Here is a 16,626-nt window from a genome sequence, read left to right as displayed (position 1 = left end):
GTAAAAGACCTGGTGTAGATCGTTTCAATCAACTTGAACTAATTCAGATGGATGAGTATCTATTGGCTCTGAAAAATAGTGGGCCTGCGTGAAATGATGAAGTCAAAGCCGACTGGTTCCCACCTGATCCTCCTCATACCTCAGAAAGCAAAAGAAGGAGCAGTACTGGACCATCCCCACTTACTCTTACCTCCACCTCACAAACCACATTTCCAAAAGGACCCTCCCTTAGCTGGCTTCCACCCCAGCCCCAGAATTCAAACCCAGCGTTAAGCACAGAAACTGCTGTGAACCTAGAGGCTGTGGCTTGCCAAGGACAGAAAGAAAGGGATGATCGACATGCTGTGTGTGTATCTCCCTGGGAGGGTTGGGGGAAGTCCCCTGGAGCCCTCCCCAGGGCAGCAGTGGCAGATAGAGCACAGTGTTCGGGAAAGGCAGATGATCAACAGAATTGACAGACCACATGCCTGTCGAAGGCAGAGCCTCCTCCCCAAGCTCCAAGCCCGACCTCACCCACCTCCCTCTACCTGCCTTGAAACCTCATATATTCAATGTAGACATGTCATGCCACCTGGATCACTCACCTGCCACAACCTCCTTCCAAATTAGGTCGATTACTTTTCTATCCCATTATCAACTTCGCAGTAACTTTGCTTTATCTGAGTATATTAGGAAAGGACCATTTTCCTGGGGAGAGATATAATCTCATTTTATTGTTGCAGCAACCCTGGGGGGGGTGTCGGGACTTCCAGTATGTTATTATGTTATTATCTTCATCTGGCCAAAGAGGAAATTGAGGGATAAGAATGAATGAATGAATGAATGAATGAATGAATGAATGAATGACAGACAGACATCAACATTACACATGCTGGACTAGAACCTAGGTCTCCAGACTCCTAGGCCTTTGCTTTCCATGGCCAGCCATGCACAGCCTACTCACTGAGATTATCTTTCATTTCTTTGCCTCTGCCTTCCCCTTACAGAACTTCAAAGATGGCTGAAGATGTGACACATATGTCCCTGTGCCAGTACCCAGCTATTTATGAAGACCTCAGGGCTTTGTTCAAGCTTACCACATGGACTTGCTGGTGTGCTGTGGGTGTTCTGCATATGAATGTACCAGGAAAAAAACTAGCAATAGAAATGGGACTTTGAGGAATCCCAGTAGCCAGAGAGCATCTCCCTGCTAAACCCTAAAAATGTGGGTAGAGAGCTTCAGTAGCTTCTGCAGGCTCCCAAAGATGCCCAGGCTTTGTGGCCAGCAGGCCAATGCAGAGGGCTCTGGAGCAGAGCTGTTGAGGTGGGGCAGGAGGCAGTCAATAGTCCAGGGCACAACCCTGCTTCTTGGGTGAGCTTGCTGTGAGCTGGAAAGCCCTTTGCCCAGAACGGCCCCTGCTGGGCTGATTTCTGGAAATATGTGGCTTAAAGCCTCCTCTTTGATTTTAGCATCCTAGTCCCCCAAATTCCTCAGATGGCTGAGCTCACCAAGTCAGGAGTAGCTCCAGGGGAAAAGAGGTGGATGTCATATGTGTGCTGGGGGCAGAGACAGTCACTACCAGGGAAAAAGGACAGGAGCAGGAAAGAGCAGGTGGGTCAACTGCCACCTGCTCAGGTGGCCAACTGCCACCTGCTCAGCAACTGAGCTGGACCAGAGTAGACAGCACTTCCAGCTGACACTCAAGGTGAGGGGCTGGGGACGGGCCTGCAGTTCCCAGAAAGGAGAGGTGGAAGTCCAGACTGGACCCCCAGCCTGGAAGAACCAGGGCATCTATCAGGAGGCCAGGCAGAAACTCAGCCCCAGAGGAACAAGCCTGGTCACAACAAACAGGAAAGGGGCCCCCTTTGCCAGCAGGACAGAAGGTCCCCTCAGGCTGACGTGCTTAAATCTCCAAACTCTGGCCCAGGCTCTTTGGTTCTGGTGAGCAGCCTCTTCCAATGCCTTCCCTGTGGAGTCCCTTTGCCCTCCCCACGGGGGCCCTGGAGCCAGTTCCCAGACAGCCGTGGTCCCTGCATATCTCTGCTCAGGTCATCCTGTGTCAGGTCAAGGCAGGTGGAAACGCCAGGAGTGACCTTCATCTGAGGGATAAACACCTCCACTTCTTGTCCTTTGGGATTCAAATCCAAGACCCATTCCCATAGCCCCTCAGACAGTTCCAAAGGGATTGAGCCCCAGTTGCAACCAACTCACTAGCTCACTCCTTTTTTTAAAGATTTTATGTATGTACTTATTTATCTATTTGGCAGAGAGTGCAGGGAGAGAGAGCACAAGCAGGAGGAGCAGCACACAGAGGGAGAAGCAGGCTCCCCACTGAGCTGGGCGCCCAATGTGGGGCTCCATCCCCAGATCCTGAGATCATGATCTAAGCCAAAGGCAGACCTTAACCAACTGAGCTACTCTGGCACCTTCCCTCATTAACTCACTCTTTACTGACCCTTCTCCCTCACCAGGCATCCTGAGGTCACCTCCCAGAGTATCCTTCCACCAAAATACTTGTGTCAGGGTTAGTTTGCAGGGGAATCCAAACTTAAATACCCATTATGGGTGGGGCACCTGGGTGGCTCAGTCCGTTAGGTGTCTGACTCCTGATCCCAGCTTAGGTCTTGATCTCAGGGTAATGATTTCAAGCCCTGTGTTGGGCTCCAGACTGGGCCTGGAGACTACATTAAAAAAAAAAAAAAAAAAAAAAAGACTCGTCATGGATTGAATTTTGTCCCCCAAAAAGATATGTTGAAGTCCCAATCCCCAGGATCTTAGAATGTGACACTGTTTGAACACAAGACCACTACAGATGTGATTAGTTAAGATTAGGTGACACAAGAGTTCAAATAGTCCTTAGGACTGGTGTCCTTTTAAAAGGAGGAGAGGGATATATAAGGAGAAGAGGGTCATGGGACAACAGAAGAACGATTTCAGTGATACATCTGCAAGCCAAGGAATGCCCACAGACACGAGAAGCTAGAAGAGGCAAGGAAAGACTCTCCCCTCCAGGTTTGTTTCCGAGGGAGCATGGCCCTGCCCACACCTTACTTTTGAACATCTAACCTCCAGAACATGAGACGATAAATCTCTGTTGTCTGAGGCGCTCTTTGTTATAGCAGCCCTAGGCAACTAGCCCAGCATCTGGTGGCAGACTTCTTTTGAGGGGAGGCTACGCCTGAGTCTGGGGGTCAGTGGCTCTATGAAGCTCAGAGGGGCACGTGATGGCCCTCAGATGGTCCCCCGCATTCTCAGCATCCCCTCACTAAGCATGAGGACAGGAGCTACTGGGTGGGCACGGGGCTCTGAGGAGCAGCTGCGGGCCAGGCAGGGGCCCCTGCGGACTGCCTGCACCCTGTGTGCTCCCACCTCCACCCCCTTCAACCTAATACCACAATCCCTTACTGATATTAAAAACTGACAAGGAATTTTGCCATCGGCACTAGCATTTTAATATTGAAAGGTTGTGAAATCTAATAAGAGCTACAAGGAGGTTGATGGGGGTGGCATGATTTTTTTTTTTCCCCTTCCGAGCTTCAATAGAACTGAGATTCAATAAGCAAATGTGACAGAATGTGTGATTTCCCCTTGATCTGCCGAGGCCAGGCATTTCCTGTTTAATAACCTTAAACCATCGCCCCCCGCCCCCTCCCAGAGCATCCCTTCCCCCAGCATCTCTCCTCCCCATCTTATCAGAATAATCCTTCATATGAACGCAGCTCAGACTGGCACTTTGGTGGCACGTTATCACCGCTTGAAGACACAAAGGGAACACGCTGAAATATTATTTTTCCCCTTTGTGGGAAGGTGTTAATAAGATCTTCCTGCCATCGCCCTGCCTGAGATGGCGGGAGATCCCTGATCCCAGTCCTTTCTGATCAAATCCCAGCTTTAAAACCTGTCCATAAAAGAGGGTGTTTCTGGCCCATGGCCTGCCCAGATGAGAGGAGACTGAGACTGAGAATTTCCAGCCAGAAAATGACAAGCAGTGGGAGGAGCCCCCACCTGACCTAAGAGGCTAAGCTCTGAGGGTCCATGTCAGATACACATGTGACAGTGACAGCTAACACTCCCCGGGCAACAGAGAACTCCAGGGAGGACTCTGGACAGGCCGACGAGCACAGAGTGACACCCCGGAGAGCCACCTGCCCCTAGCCTCTGAGTGGGGTCCTAGCTCAGGACAGCTGAGACAGGTGCTTTCTGATGAGCTGAGCCCTTGCAGGGACAGAATAAAATCATTGGATCCTGTGCCAGTTTTCAGGAGCAAGCCAAAGAGAACTTTGCTAGCCCCCTCTCCCTCCCCCAAAAGAGATCTTAAGTCTGTGGAGTAAAAAAAGTCATTAACCATCTGTTATGAGCTAAACTGTGTCCCCCGCCCCCAAATTCATGTGTTGAAACCCAAACCCTCAATGTGACTATATTAGGAAATAGAGCCTTTAAGGAGGTAACTAAGATTAAATGATGTCCAATAATCCCTGGTGTCCTTGTAAGAGGAGGAAGAGACACTAGGGATGTGCATACAGAGGAAAGGCCACATGAGGACACAGTGCAAAGGCAGCCATCTGCAAGCCAGGAAGAGAGGCCTCAGGAAAAACCAAACCTTGACCTTGGACTTCTAGCCTATAGAACTCTGAGAAAATAAAATTCTGTTGTTTAAGACATCCAGTGTGGGGATGCCTTGGTGGCTCAGTGGTTGAGCGTCTGCCTTTGTCTCCAGTCCTGGTGCCAGTGTCCTGGGATTGAGTCCCATATCAGGCTCCCCAAAGGGAGCCTGCTTCTCCCTCTGCCTGTGTCTCCGCCTCTCTGTGTCTCTCATAAATAAATAAAACCTATAAAAAATTTTTCAAAAGACACCCAGTGTGTCCTATTTTGTTATGGCTACTCTAGCAAACTAATACACAATCCTTCATTCTTACTCCAACTCCCTTGCTAAGGCCCAGAGAGGGTGAGTTACTTGTCCACAGCCACACAGCTGACTCATGGTAGAACCAGAATTAAAATCCAGAGCCCTGCTCTCAGTTCCATGCTCATTATGCTACATCAGCTTTTCCACAAAAGAACAAAGAACTTGTGCCCCAAAGTCAGCATTGCCTATTAAACTTCAATGCACACACTCAAAAATACTCTAATTTTTAATAAAGGAATAAAAATTCCCCAATATCCACTGCTCTGAGGACTCGTAGGCAGGAATGATAGAGCTTTTGCACTCCCTGCTGCACAAACCACTATCGTGAGGACCTGGTATTTACTTAGATAAACGGTAATCTCCCCTAGAATGGCAGCCAGCCTCCGAGGGTCACCTGACTGATAACATTTGCAGTTGCTATGTTACTTCAGCTCCTAATTTGCTGTCATTTGTTACTTGGAGTTCCTAGAATTCTCCACAAAGCTACAGGAGGCAGACAAGGCATCCATGCTGGCTGGGGGTGGACTCTCAGCCAATTAAACCTTGGCCCCATGAGTGTCTGAGCCAGGGTCCCCAACTCTGATGCACAGCACAATGGCCCCCCACTTTCTCTACTGGTCACTTCTCCTTGGGCCACAAGGGAAAGGATGCTAATAGGAATGGGAGAGCCACGGATCCTGCCCCATGTAGATGGAATACGGAGAGGGGCAGACCAGAAGGTACTCATTAAGATCACTTAATATTTAGTCTCAGTAGCCAGAATCCAGAGACCTCGTGGTTATCATGGAAAAGAGCGCTGGATTTAGAACCCAAAGACCTGGATTTGAATGCAGGCTCTACTGAGAATAGCTGTTTGCTTTGGAGAATTGTTTCAACCCCTCACAGCTTTGCTTTGGTCATCGATACTGAAGATATAGAATGATGCACTACACAAGACAGCTTTTAGCAGTGCCTGGGACATGATGGGCTCCACATAAATATCTGTACCATCTTTTGTCCTACCTGTAGGTATGCACCAGAAGAAGGACTGGCCTTCAGATCTCAGCGAGCTGGGAGCAAAAACCTAGGAAGACCATGATGGCAGAGAAGGCAAGAGAGAGTACCACACAAAGGACAGAAGTCAAGGAGAGACCACACTGGGCCACGTCCTGGGAGTCCCAGCCTACACCAGGCAGAACCAAGGCCTTCTCCTTCCATTAAGAAGACTCTTTTAGGAAGAGAGTTTTCAGTTAAGAGAATAACTGCTGGTGGATGCAATGATACAGCCGAGTGTGAGAAGTTGATGGAGAAGTGGCAAGGAATAGGACTGGGAGGGGCAGGGTACATTTGATTCTCCCCCTGACCCCTTTAACTCCACATCAGGAGCAATCTCAGTAGAGGCTTCCTCCAGCCATGTTTTCCTCATCTACCCTCTTCTGCAAATGGCCCCGAGAAGCAGAGAGGGAGGAATCTGTGTAGCCAGCCCCAGCAGACTGTAAGTCAATGATGGATAATGGTCCAGTGAGGCCAAAGAAAAGACTCAAGACAGCAATCGAGACATAAGTTTATTGGGGGAACTTACGTACAGGGAGTCCAGGAGCGACTGACAGGACAAAGCACCCACTGCTGGGATCTATGTGCAGCAAGCTTTTATAGCACAGCAACTTAGCCTTCCCCTTCTCGCATGGCCAGGATTCCAAGGAGATCAAGGCCAGCCATTTGGACTCTCCTCCCTACAAAGGAGATACTCTGGGTTGACCACCACCTGGAGCCCCTGAACTTGAAAGTGGAACAACATGTTTTTCTACATATTCTGTTTGATGGGAATATAGAGGGAGGACGGGATCCCTACATTCACAAGATGTGATTTATAGGGGTGTTCAGGGTGTGGTTGCCCGTACCATACAGGATCTGAGGACAGGGTTTGTGGTTGGCTTGGAGAATCATCCTGATGCCCTCTGCCACCTCTGGTAGAATGAAGCTCATACCAATTATGTGAACTGGCCTGTGTACAGCAAAAAGGCCTGGTATACTTCTGGTAAAGTGGACGACGGGGCACTTTCCTACAGGAATCTCGTTTATCCACATTCTTTTGCAGAGCCTGTAGGGCTTCTGTCTGCATGGATGTCTGTCACAACATTTTGTAACAACTTCAAGGAAAAGACCCTTCTCCAAGAAGAGGATTATATTGTTTATGAGGTAATCTAACATATTTCAGTATAAACAAGATGGGATGTATGTAAAACTATCTCTTAGTTCCCCGTAGAGGTGGTTAGCATTATCCTAAAACTAATGCTCCAGGGTGATCAACCAGCACAGAGAGGCCCTAATCCAGCACCACTCCTTCAGAGCTGATTATTAGCATTTAGAATATCAGTGTCAAAAATCTACAAAGTCAGTTTTTCACATGAAGACTGGACAAGACTAACCATCAGCAAAAGTTCCATGCCTTGAACAATGGCTTGGAGACCGGGAGACAGCCAGGTTTGGTCAAAGTGACCAGAGTGATCCTAAGGACAGGCATACTGACTTGGCATTATGCCCACCACCATAACAAAACCATGCTCCCTTTTCCAGATTCTCCATGCAGGATCACATTTTTGTGAACACATCCCCCCTTCAAGGCTCCTGCCAGCACTGACCAGGAGAAAGGGGCTCTGACCACACCCAGGTGTTCTGGTACACCTGCTGAAGGACTGGGAAGCTGGAGATGCTATCAAGTGTGGTCAGCAGGGACAAAGACTGGAATCCGACTGGCTACTCTAAATCCCACCCCCACTATTCATTGGCTGTGGGCCGTAGGCATGTTGCCTAACCTCTCTGTGCCTCAGTTAATATAGGCAAAGGGCTTAGACTCATGCCCACCAAATAGTGAGTGCATTATTAGTCAGCATTATTATCACCCTATAGAGGAGAGTGTAGCACCAGGCCATCCAAGCTCCAAGATGCCAGGTTTTATTATGATAATAATAATTACTGTTTAATGAGAACCTTAATCACCATAAGCACACTCTACTAGCTCCTTTACACACACACTCCAATAGCTCCCTCAATCCTCACAACAACTCTGTGGACATAGTTATGATTATCCCCATCTTGGGGATGATGAAGGTAAAGCTGGGAAAGCTGCAGAAATGTGCTTCCTGCCACAGAGCCTAAAGCAGAGGAACCGGGACATAAAGTGAGTCCCACGGAACCCCAGAGTCTGGATTCTTAGCCACTACAAAGCCCACCTCTCCCTAAGAATGCTACACTACTTTCTGGATATAGTTTGGCTCTCTGTGTTGACTTTTCTACAAGGGAGAGAACTCACAGACAAGAGAATGACTCACCCCCTGAGAGATTTATTATTATTTATTATTTATTATTAATGTAGAGTGGGAGATTCCATTTCCACTCTGCATTAATAAATGCACATCCAGGTTTATGTGTCAGTCTCTTATAACCGAGATTGGGGTCATAGTTCATGGCCTTGACTTCTTAGATTTACCTTTAAAAATCCCAGTGCTACAGCCACACTCTGGACCAATTAAACCAAATCTCAGGGACTGTGACCCAAGCATCTCTATTTCTTAAAGCTCCCCAAGTGATGACAATGTTCCCCAAGGTCATGAACCACTGGATTGAGGTGAACCAGCAAGGCTGAATCTAACAGACTCTGTAAAATTAAACACCTGATCCTACAGCATCCAAGGCTCAGAGTCCAGTCCCCACGGCTAGGTGCGCTCCCACCGACAGCCCCACTCTTCCTCCCGATTCTCAGTGGGGAAAATTGGGGATGAACACTGGGCTCCAAACCAAAACTTTGCCTGCCTCCCCAAAAGGGAAAGGGAATGGCCCTAAGGGGCCTGGGTTCTCCCTTCACACCCTAACCCCCTCCCCAGCACCAGCCCCAAGTGCTGTCCCTCTTGGCAGCTCACACCAGGCCCCCTCATCTGTCTCTCCAACAGAGCCTCAGACACTTTTGAATCTGGACATGTGGTTATTACTCTCAAAATGAAGGATCGAGCTTTGCCTGGGACATAATGGGTTGAATAAAATTTTATGGGCTCTCTGGGAAGATTGGGTGGGGGGCTGGAGGCAAGGGGGGAGGGAGAGGAGAGGGCAGATGGGTAACAGCTCCTGGGTCTCTCTCCAGGGGCAGATAGAAAGGCTAAAGCAGAATCCTGGGAAGATGCAGGCAATCAGCTGCATTAGCATACAAACTGCCTCCTCCAGACGTCAGCTCCTGGCAGCCAAGGACCCATCAGGGGCAGCAGGCTCTCATCCCAGCAATAAATACTTATGAAAGCTTGCTGATGCCAAACCTCTTGGGAGGCCTGTTGGTGGAGGGAGAGCTGCCTGGATTTGGCAATGGTCACAGACAGAGCCAGGAGCTGAGGGCAGAGGATGGATGGATAGTGATGGAGAAACCAATGCAGATACAAGAAGCACATTAACACCCATGGAGGGACTGGGTGGGTAGTGAAGACACCAGCTCCTCCACTGGCAAGCTGTGGGATACTGAGCCTGGCACCATCTCTCAGCACAGCATCTGCTTCTGTGAAGTGGGGGAGAAAAGCCACTGCCCAAAACATGCTAGAGTGGTGCTCCATACAGTCCTCACCTCCAACAGCACAGACCAGACAGCCTTGATGTGTTCCTAGCTTGATTCAACATCAGATGGGGTTCTTCCTGAATGCAGCTCCACCTCCCTTCTCATTTACTCTGGAAAACTTGCCATTGTAAATTCTTTCTCTGCCATTTTGGGATGTAAGTCTTCTCCTAGCTTCTGGCCACTTTCACAACCTGGAAATGTCTTTCTCAAGGGCCTGGGAGGCATCCTTTGAAATATAACCATCCAAGGAGAGAGCATCCCCAATCCTCCGTCTCTATGCAAGCATAGGTTCCTACCTTCCTTACAGGACCATCAGCAAACATAGATGTCTAATCACATTAACCAATCCTCACAGTGTCCTCCAGGACTTTCTACTAGGTTACCCCCAGGCCTTGAAACTTCCCTGCCTTTGTTTCCACAGAACTGAGTCCAATCTCTCTCTCTCTCTCTCTCTCTCTCTCTCTCTCTCTCTCCTGCTGCAATTGCCTATTTAACTCCGTCTGGTGCAATTTTTCTTTGACACAAAGCTCCAAAAAACAGACAAACCTGAGGCCTCTGAGCACTAGCTTGGCTGGTGAATCTCTACAGATCTCCTTTGAGAAAATGTGATCGGCCACGGATGTTCCTTCAGCAAAGGGATAAATCCTGGAACATGAGCCCTGGGAGGTACCTCAGATTTCAAATTCAAACCATATCTTCTGACAAGAGGAAGTCTGGGATTCAGAGACACAGACCAGCTACATAATTTGCAGGCCCCAGTGCCAAATGAAAAAATAGGCCCTTTGTTTAAAAAGTAGGAATAATACCATTTTCCTTTCTTCTCTAGGCTCTTTCTCAGCCTGCCTTGGTGTTTATACATGCTATTGAATGTTGTATTCCCTTGGGTATGAGAACTCACTGGACAAACACAGACCCTCCTGGTGTGTAGGGTGTATGCATCAATGCCAATCCTCACTGCCCCCACACCCAGGAGGAGAGAGCAGTAGAGGTTCCTGGGCTGGAGTGGGAGGCAGGCAGCTGAAAACCCATTGCAGGAAAGAAGGGAAGTGAGGAGGTAGCAAGAGACAGGACATGCATGAGCCAGGATTCCCAACCCCCAGTGTACACACATTGTCCCATGGATTTCACTCACAAAACACAAATTCAAAGAGAAAATTCTTGAGAATCTCAAGAGAGTAGCCACAGGGTATTAAACTGTGAGGCCAGGACCCTGAGCTACTCCATTAGTCATACACTCAGGGAGGCAGCCCTGCAGAGACCATCAATACTTTGCTCATGATCATAAAGCCTCTTGTCAGCAGAGCAAATACTAGAACCAGGTCTCTGACTTCCAGTTCATTGCTGCTAGACTGTTCTCACCATAGCAGACAGTGCTTAGCACTGTCCTCGGCAAGTAGAGACCCTTTCCCCAGGCCCCATGCCTGAAGAGCCCCAACACTGCAGTGACTTCATCAAAATTTTCTAAGTACCTGCTTGGTGCCTAGGACTAGATGAGCCAGTGGTGCAGTCTGGGATGATACCCCAAGCCAGAACTGAGACCCCTATGGACTCCCCTCCCTATTGAAGCTCTGGGACTCATGCCCACAGGCATCATGTGACCAGACCCCAGTTCCAGGAAGCTCCCATGATGAAGGCCTGTTAAGTGGACCACTCCTGCTGACAGGTGTGGCAATTCTTTCACATGATTGTGTGACATTAGGAAGCCAGAAGGGTGCAGATTTGGGGCAGACACTCCCTCAGATCAGCACAGGATGAGTTCAGGACTCTGGGATACCCACAGTCTACCACCACACCTTGGGCTTGAGCTGCATGGGGGGGCCTGTGCATCTCCAATCTGTCCCAGTGGGATAGGGTGACAGTAGGCATCCCTTACTCTGTGTGCCCCCTAATAATGGATGAAGTTGATGGAGGATCCCAAGATGATCTCTCCCCTTCTAAAGGCTCCACACCACGTGTCAGGCAGTCCTCAGGCAATGGTTATGCCTCTTCCTTCCCAGGGTTTTCGAGATTCCTGCTTCACCATACCAACAGGCCCTTTCTAATAGATGTGCGGATACCATGCTCTACTGAGTCCATCTTAAGCCATGCCAAAGCAAGGATGGACACTGCATGAATGGGAATGTGGCTAGAGGCAAAGAGGGATGGTCACCAGCAATAGAGGCTGCCACCACACCCGAGCCTCAGCTACAACTCCACAAATCTTACCACATGCATATAATCCTCTGCTCTTTTTAACTCTAATTTAATGAGATTGATTTTCAGGTGCAGCTTATAGATTTGGTCATATGATTTCATTACCACATACTTCTCAGTCAATTATTATGGACCATCTTCATCCTTACTGAGATTGGAGTTGTACACATCCAGGAGTCCAGCTGGATAAAAAAACAAATACCTAGTTTGTTAAGATATTTAATGGAAGAGTGGGGGACTAATGATTAAAAGAGCAAATTTTAGGGGCACAGAGGTGGCTCAGTCATTTAAGCATCTGCCTTCAGCTCAAGTTATGATCCCAGGGTCCTGGGTTTGAGCCCTCCACATCAGGCTCAGCAGGAAGTCTGCTTCTCTCTCTCCCTCTTACCCTTCCCTCTGCTCATGTTCTCACTCTCTCTTGTTCTCTCAAATGAATAAAAAATCTTAAGAAAATAAAATATCAAATTTTATTTAGCACTTTCTATGTTCCAGCCACTATGCTAAACACCTTACATGAACTATTTCATTTAATGTTTTCAACAACCCAATGAGGAAGGTTACTAATAAAATCTATTACAGCAAAGAGAACTAAGAGAAGTTGAGTATTTGCCCAAGATCACACAATCAAGTGCTAAAGCCTAAATATGAACCCACGTCTCATAGGAACTAATGATCTCATACTCATTATTTTCTACCACCTCCACATTATGATGCTTTAATGTTCCTGTCCCATAGATTTAATTCATCTCTCTCACCAGAGTCAAAACATATCTTCTAAGGCTGCTTCTGCTGGAAGAATCAGCAACATCAAAAAGATCTATTGTTTAATGGATTCATCAAACAGCAGACTATTGGTCTATTTCTGGCATTTTATGGATGTGTTATTATCACTCTATCCCAAAACATCTTTTATCAACTGTTTTATAATACTATAATGCCCATATGGCCTGGATATTCCAAAGTAATCTTGATTTCAATATTGTGACCTATTTTTTACAGAAGCCACAAAATGTCAGAAAATTATAATATATTCATATCTAAAATAGATTCCCCACTCTGTTTCTTGCATCCAAAAGGGTCCCAAATTCATTTATGAGATTTCTTTTGTCAAAATTCCTTGGGCTCTGAAAATATGGTCATGACATAATATTGATGGAGGAGTTTTAGCTCATTTCTTACTCATGGCTGAGGCTAATTTACACTTTAGCAAATCCACTGTACCACGTGGTGTAATCACCACAGCTGAATCAAAGCAGCTCCCAGTCACAGGCTCTGGTGTTTAATTAGCCTCCATATACCTATTGACTGCAACTATCATCACTGAGCCAATTCCTATTCATATGGACTTCTGGTGGTAGTACTACTATTTTCCAGCAGCTTGATTTTCTCCCCTAGAGAACAGACAGCAGATTGTCATAAAGCACTGAAGCAAGACCTTGCCACTACTCATGTCGTGCTACTGTGCCATGGCATTGAGCCCTGTATAAACCTGGCCAGGTCACCCAGACTGGAGGCCTAATTGGTGCCAGGAACACATGTGGCCAGGCATTCTGTTAGTCCTGGAGTTTATAGACTATACACACCCTCACCCACCCACGGAGCTACCCAACCCTTTCATGTGTATTTACACAAACCTCCTCTCTGTCATGGCCAAGAAACATGGAAAATATCCTTGGTCAAAAGCCATGGTGACCAGAGGTTCCAAATGATTGGTTCTCAATGGAAGGCAAGTGGAAGGCAGAGATCTGTATCTTCTTCTATCAGCATCTGTCTTCCAGTAACCCCTTGACAATTGAGTCTTTAATTGATGTCACTAGCTTCCTGAAAGCTGCCTCACTCTGTTGGATGGAGCATGGTGCTCATGACACAAGAGTCATGGGATGTAAGGCCTGGAATACCACGCTTTCTTCCCTGCCCTGCAATAACTCGTATATATTTTGATATATATGAAATGACTTAGCTCTTTGCTTTTGAAGTAAAAGAAGTTTTGATTAAAATATATCAGCACATATCAAGATATTAAATAAAAATCAAAGGCTCTCTGTGTTGGAGTTAGAAAAAAAGACAGGGTTCGTGTCCTCGAGAGCAAGAGATCCCAGCCTGCAGAAAAGAAGGTGGAGGGCAGACAAATGATCTGGGGAGACAACAGATTGAGGTAAGTATGACTTTATTTGGCCACCACTGATCCATCACACAAGTTCAGACAGGCCCATCTTCCACACACTAGTTGACCTGTATGGCCGTTAGCGGAGCAAGACCACTACAAGCTGTCAGCAGTGAGCTGGGAGTAATGAAGACAGGACCAGAAGGTGAGCGGTGTGGTCAGAAACTCAGAGAGCAAAAGCAAGATGTCAAAGCCAAGTCCCTGTGGCAGAGTGGAATGCAGGGCATGACCACGGTTAGACATCAAAAGGGCACAACAAAAGATGCTGAATCCAGTAAGGGTATAAGAGTCAAAGCTGGCACATCTAAGATCAGACTGGCAGGAGCCAGTAGGGGTACAAAGTAGTGAGATCGAATGGAGAGCTCCCACAGAGTCACTCTTTGGGGGGTTAGTCTCTCTCACACCCTCATCAGCAACCATTTTAATATGTTAACATGCCTCTTTAAGTTTCTACTTTGTATATATTCCTGGAAAATAGCATACATGGTTCTGTATGCATGTATTTTTCATTTACACAAATGTTATGTGCTATAGACCTCATTCCCTTTTCCTTAACTCTTTTCAATCAACACTCTGTTTCTTAAATCCTCCCACATTGATATGTGCATTCCCAGTCTGTGTTCCTAACCACTGCACAGTGGTCCACAGGGAGCATCTGTTACACCATGCCACACACTTCCCAGGCTGCTTCCATCTCCCCACCACCACCAAATGATGGGGCTATGGGTATCCTCACATATACCACACAGGGACCTATGAAAGAATGTCTTTGGGATATGTGCCCAGGAATAAAATTGCTGGACCATGTGGAAAACGGATTCTTATTTTAACTACATAGTATGAGATGGCTCTCCAGAATGGTTGCACAATCTACATGCCCACCAGCAGGGCAGAGGACCTTTTGAAGGTCAGGGCTGTGCCCCTTTCAACTCATCTCCTTCTGTACCAGGCACCTAATATCAGTCAAAGAGAAGCCCCAAACAAGATCAGCTATCAACCTCTTCCCCAGGTGAATTCCAAGAGAACACAGGTTTGCCCACAGCTGTGAAATTCTTCTAGCTCCTGACTAAATGTTCCCCCCTTATTGTCAGGATTTCAAAGCACAAAATAACCAAGGCATATTTTTAGATGTGTTTCTAGCCTGTCCCGAGCACCTTGACCTACTGGCTCCAACTGCTGGCATCAGAAGACAGCCTTAAGAAAGTAACCATTCAAAACTCTACATTGTATTACTTATAACTTCATTAGTCCAGGAAGATGCTGTGTTAACACACTACTTTATGTCAGTGTTTTATTTAGTATATTTTGTTGTCTTTCTTATAGTTAGTTATCTTCTGATGTCTCTGTTATTCTACTGTTGATATTTTCATTTTGTTATTCTACTCTCTTCTAATTAAATATATGTATATGTGCATATGAGTAATTGTAATATGTATGGATTTGACTCAGCCTCTGCCGCCAAATCCTCAAGGCATAAAATTCAATCTCTAGTCCTGGGGCACATAGCTCTTTTCCAGACCTCTTTTTATTGTACCTCTCTCTAATTGCATTCCCTCCTGCCTAAAGGTGGAGAACCAGTTGGTATTCTTCATGTCTTTATTACAAATGGGCTTATTGAAGAAGCTTCTATTTGTTCCCCAACAGCTATTCTTCACGTTTTCATGGTAATAGGATTTTTAGCTAGTACATGATAGCCTGGGTGAAATCTATATTTCCTTGCTTTCTTGCAGGTGGATGTGGCCCTATGAAAAAATTCTGACTAATGAGATGTGTGTACTTTGTAGGGTACATGCTTAAAACTACCCCTCCCCACTTACTCCTCTCCCACTGGCTGGAAGGGGGATGTGAGAAGGAGTGCTGGCTGCCATCTTGGATCATGAGATAAACATGGCATAAAGAGGATGGCACAAAAGGATCTTGTGTCTTCAATAATTGTTGAGCTACCTACCCCAGAAGCCCTGGAAGGCTTCCTAGCCTGGGTAAAATAAACTTCTGTTTATTGTAAGCCACTAATGTTATAGATTAGCCTAACCAAAATACATATGTACCAGGGGATAGCAAACTTTTATATAGAGAGACAGGTGGAAAATATTTTGGACTTTGCAAGCCATTCTATCTCTGTTGCAAACTACTCACCTCTGCCTTTGTAACACAAAAGCAGCCAAAGATAACAAATGGGTGTGGCTGCTGTTTCAATAAAACTTTGGCCCAAGGGGCCAACAGTGTGCCACCACCCCAGATACATAGTATTGTTTACATGTTTTTAGACTTTAGGTAAATGGTCTCTCACTATATGTGTCCTTCTGCTACTTGCTTTCTTCGCTCAACATTACGTTTTTGAGATTTATCCATGTTATTATACATGTAGATTTAATCATTTCCATCACCAGAAACAACAGCACTGAATGAATGTTTTCATAATTTATTCCTTCAATCCTCTGGAATGGTCAGCCACATTCTTTCTAACTTCATACTCACAGCAATGTTACAGAGTTCCTACCCACACTCATAGAAATGCCCACTAACGCATATGAGTGTCTCTAGAATTCATAACTGGGAGTGAAGTTACTGCATTTGCAGCTTTACTAGATGTATCTCAACCTTCTCTCCGTGACTGTACCAGTGAGACCCTCCATCAGAGTATGGTGCTTCCCCATGCTCCACACTCTTACTGATCAAAACTGGGTATTATCATACTTCCTAAATTCTGTCAATCTGATGGATCAGAAATATATTTCGGTGTGATTTTAATTGCATTTGCCTGTTTACTCATGAGGTTGAGCATATTCTTATATATTCACTGGTTA

Source organism: Canis aureus, chromosome 18 (genome assembly GCF_053574225.1).
Source record: "Canis aureus isolate CA01 chromosome 18, VMU_Caureus_v.1.0, whole genome shotgun sequence".
Classification (NCBI taxonomy): domain Eukaryota; kingdom Metazoa; phylum Chordata; class Mammalia; order Carnivora; family Canidae; genus Canis; species Canis aureus.
The sequence above is the reverse complement of the archived record's forward strand: the minus strand, read 5'-3'. Positions refer to the sequence as shown.